The following is a 5000-nucleotide window of genomic DNA, read 5'->3' on the forward strand; positions in this document are numbered from 1 at the left end:
ACGGAAGCTGGGGGCGTTGCAGCGGAAGCTGGGGGCGTTGCAGCGGAGGCAGGTCGCGTTGCAACGGATGCTGGGGTCGTTGCAACGGATGCTGCGCGCGTTGCAACGTTGGCTGGGGGCGTTGCAGCGGAGGCAGGTCGCGTTGCGACGTTGGCTGGGGGCGTTGCAACGGATGCTGGGGACGTTGCAACGGAGGCAGGGCGCGTCGCAACGTTGGCTGGGGGCGTTGCAACGTTGGCTGGGGGCGTTGCAACGGAGGCAGGGTGCGTTGCAACGTTGGCCGGTGACGTTGCAACGGAGGCAGGTCGCTTTGCAACGGATGCTGGGATCGTTGCAACGGAAGCTGGGGGCATTGCAACGTTGGCTGGGGGCGTTGCAACGGATGCCGAGCGCGTTGCAATGTTGGCTGGGGGCAGTGCAACGGATGCTAGGGTCGGTGCAACGTTGGCCGTGCGCGTTGCAACAGAGGCAGGGCGCGTTGCAACGGATGCTGGTGACGTTGCAACGGAGGCAGGGCGCGTTGCAACGTTGGCTGGGAGCGTTGCAACGGAGGCAGGGCGCGTTGCAACGTTGGCTGGGCGCGTTGCAACGGAGGCAGGGGACGGTGCAACGTTGGCTGGGCGCGTTGCAACGGAGGCAAGGTGCGTTGCAACGGATGCTGGGTTAGGTGCATCGTTGGCTGGTTTCGTTGCAACGGAGGCACCCGCCGTTGCAACGATGGCTCGGAGCGTTGCAACGGAGGAGCCAAATTTTCATATCTCATAATTGGCTCGTGCATTTTTTCTAAAATTTTGAGGGAACCTTGGTAATATTATGTGAAGGCTGCACAAAAAAATCCAGGTCAAAAATCGCGCGTTTGCTCCGTTTTTCATTTTTTTTGAATTTCCGGCTTTCCGGGCGGTAAAAAAATCGGCAAAAAAAATCGGCACGGTGTAAATTCACCAAATTTGGGGGATGGAAAGATCTTATTTTTCTAGAGGTTGTTGCAAAAAACGGCGTCAAAATTCGACCTCTAGAGCACTTTCCTTGAGTATGTCTCCTCACGGAAAAGGACGTCTACCCGTGGCACTTTGGTAATGGCTCGGCAGCCTATTATAGGGGGGAGGGGTGTCGTGATGCTGAAACTCGAGTTGCCCAAAGGCTTGCTGGGCGCAATGCCAGCAAGATGCACGTTGCCTTGCCATCCCCTAGGCACACTAGCAAGCACGTTGTGGTTGTGGTGTGCCGCCGGGCTCCCCCGCCCCCCACGGAGGCACCCGCCGTTGCAACGATGGCTCGGAGCGTTGCAACGGAGGAGCCAAATTTTCATATCTCAGAATTGGCTCGTGCATTTTTTGTGAAATTTTGAGGGAACCTTGGTAATATTATGTGAAGGCTGCACAAAAAAATCCAGGTCAAAAATCGCAGGTTTTCTCCGTTTTTCATTTTTTTTGAATTTCCGGCATTCCGGGCGGTAAAAAAATCGTCAAAAAAAATCGGCACGGTGTAAATTCACCAAATTTGGAGGATGGAAAGTTCTTATTTTTCTAGAGGTTGTTGCAAAAAACGGCGTCAAAATTCGACCTCTAGAGCACTTTCCTTTAGTATGTCTCCTCACGGAAAAGGACGTCTACCCGTGGCACTTTGGTAATGGCTCGGCAGCCTAATATAGGGGGGAGGGGTGTCGTGATGCTGAAACTCGAGTTGCCCAAAGGCTTGCTGGGCGCAATGCCAGCAAGATGCACGTTGCCTTGCCATCCCCTAGGCACACTAGCAAGCACGTTGTGGTTGTGGTGTGCCGCCGGGCTCCCCCGCCCCCCACGGAGGCACCCGCCGTTGCAACGATGGCTCGGAGCGTTGCAACGGAGGAGCCAAATTTTCATATCTCAGAATTGGCTCGTGCATTTTTCGTGAAATTTTGAGGGAACCTTGGTAATATTATGTGAAGGCTGCACAAAAAAATCCAGGTCAAAAATCGCAGGTTTGCTCCGTTTTTCATTTTTTTTGAATTTCCGGCATTCCGGGCGGTAAAAAAATCGTCAAAAAAAATCGGCACGGTGTAAATTCACCAAATTTGGAGGATGGAAAGATCTTATTTTTCTAGAGGTTGTTGCAAAAAACGGCGTCAAAATTCGACCTCTAGAGCACTTTCCTTTAGTATGTCTCCTCACGGAAAAGGACGTCTACCCGTGGCACTTTGGTAATGGCTCGGCAGCCTATTATAGGGGGGAGGGGTGTCGTGATGCTGAAACTCGAGTTGCCCAAAGGCTTGCTGGGCGCAATGCCAGCAAGATGCACGTTGCCTTGCCATCCCCTAGGCACATTAGCAAGCACGTTGTGGTTGTGGTGTGCCGCCGGGCTCCCCCGCCCCCCACGGAGGCACCCGCCGTTGCAACGATGGCTCGGAGCGTTGCAACGGAGGAGCCAAATTTTCATATCTCAGAATTGGCTCGTGCATTTTTCGTGAAATTTTGAGGGAACCTTGGTAATATTATGTGAAGGCTGCACAAAAAAATCCAGGTCAAAAATCGCAGGTTTGCTCCGTTTTTCATTTTTTTTGAATTTCCGGCATTCCAGGCGGTAAAAAAATCGTCAAAAAAAATCGGCACGGTGTAAATTCACCAAATTTGGAGGATGGAAAGATCTTATTTTTCTAGAGGTTGTTGCAAAAAACGGCGTCAAAATTCGACCTCTAGAGCACTTTCCTTTAGTATGTCTCCTCACGGAAAAGGACGTCTACCCGTGGCACTTTGGTAATGGCTCGGCAGCCTATTATAGGGGGGAGGGGTGTCGTGATGCTGAAACTCGAGTTGGCCAAAGGCTTGCTGGGCGCAATGCCAGCAAGATGCACGTTGCCTTGCCATCCCCTAGGCACACTAGCAAGCACGTTGTGGTTGTGGTGTGCCGCCGGGCTCCCCCGCCCCCCACGGAGGCACCCGCCGTTGCAACGATGGCTCGGAGCGTTGCAACGGAGGAGCCAAATTTTCATATCTCAGAATTGGCTCGTGCATTTTTCGTGAAATTTTGAGGGAACCTTGGTAATATTATGTGAAGGCTGCACAAAAAAATCCAGGTCAAAAATCGCAGGTTTGCTCCGTTTTTCATTTTTTTTGAATTTCCGGCATTCCGGGCGGTAAAAAAATCGTCAAAAAAAATCGGCACGGTGTAAATTCACCAAATTTGGAGGATGGAAAGATCTTATTTTTCTAGAGGTTGTTGCAAAAAACGGCGTCAAAATTCGACCTCTAGAGCACTTTCCTTTAGTATGTCTCCTCACGGAAAAGGACGTCTACCCGTGGCACTTTGGTAATGGCTCGGCAGCCTATTATAGGGGGGAGGGGTGTCGTGATGCTGAAACTCGAGTTGCCCAAAGGCTTGCTGGGCGCAATGCCAGCAAGATGCACGTTGCCTTGCCATCCCCTAGGCACACTAGCAAGCACGTTGTGGTTGTGGTGTGCCGCCGGGCTCCCCCGCCCCCCACGGAGGCACCCGCCGTTGCAACGATGGCTCGGAGCGTTGCAACGGAGGAGCCAAATTTTCATATCTCAGAATTGGCTCGTGCATTTTTCGTGAAATTTTGAGGGAACCTTGGTAATATTATGTGAAGGCTGCACAAAAAAATCCAGGTCAAAAATCGCAGGTTTGCTCCGTTTTTCATTTTTTTTGAATTTCCGGCTTTCCGGGCGGTAAAAAAATCGTCAAAAAAAATCGGCACGGTGTAAATTCACCAAATTTGGAGGATGGAAAGTTCTTATTTTTCTAGAGGTTGTTGCAAAAAACGGCGTCAAAATTCGACCTCTAGAGCACTTTCCTTTAGTATGTCTCCTCACGGAAAAGGACGTCTACCCGTGGCACTTTGGTAATGGCTCGGCAGCCTATTATAGGGGGGAGGGGAGTCGTGATGCTGAAACTCGAGTTGCCCAAAGGCTTGCTGGGCGCAATGCCAGCCAGATGCACGTTGCCTTGCCATCCCCTAGGCACACTAGCAAGCACGTTGTGGTTGTGGTGTGCCGCCGGGCTCCCCCGCCCCCCACGGAGGCACCCGCCGTTGCAACGATGGCTCGGAGCGTTGCAACGGAGGAGCCAAATTTTCATATCTCAGAATTGGCTCGTGCATTTTTCGTGAAATTTTGAGGGAACCTTGGTAATATTATGTGAAGGCTGCACAAAAAAATCCAGGTCAAAAATCGCAGGTTTGCTCCGTTTTTCATTTTTTTTGAATTTCCGGCATTCCGGGCGGTAAAAAAATCGTCAAAAAAAATCGGCACGGTGTAAATTCACCAAATTTGGAGGATGGAAAGATCTTATTTTTCTAGAGGTTGTTGCAAAAAACGGCGTCAAAATTCGACCTCTAGAGCACTTTCCTTTAGTATGTCTCCTCACGGAAAAGGACGTCTACCCGTGGCACTTTGGTAATGGCTCGGCAGCCTATTATAGGGGGGAGGGGTGTCGTGCTGCTGAAACTCGAGTTGCCCAAAGGCTTGCTGGGCGCAATGCCAGCAAGATGCACGTTGCCTTGCCATCCCCTAGGCACACTAGCAAGCACGTTGTGGTTGTGGTGTGCGGCCGGGGTCCCCCGCCCCGGGTCCAAGGTCGAGCACGGGCGTCTGGCTGCTGCGAACCCCGATCACCGAAGGACCAACAAGAAGGGAAACACGTCCGTGCACGGCCCACCTAGGCACCACCTAGGGAGCATGGCGTGGTGGAGTTGTGCCTTGGGCACACGCTCGGGGCAACACCTTGTGCTCGGCCCAGGACTAGGGGGATCATCCCAAGTCCGAGCACGACGTGGGATCGGCGGGCGGCCTGTGCGCCCCCGCGAGGGGCAACGCGGCTTGCGCAGCCCGACGCTTGGTCAGGCCTAGTGTGGCGCACGACGCGGATGATGGATATGCGTGCGGCAGCGGGTGTCGTGGGCAGGGGGCAACGCGACGTGCTCGTCCCAGCACTTTGAGGGGGCACGTTGCGGAAGACGGTTACCTGTTCGTGTCCACTCCCGAGGGGCAACGTGTCGTGCTCGC

The sequence above is a fragment of the Arachis ipaensis genome, chromosome B7 (assembly GCF_059453495.1).
Source record: "Arachis ipaensis isolate K30076 ecotype BB chromosome B7, ASM5945349v1, whole genome shotgun sequence".
Lineage (NCBI taxonomy): Eukaryota > Viridiplantae > Streptophyta > Magnoliopsida > Fabales > Fabaceae > Arachis > Arachis ipaensis.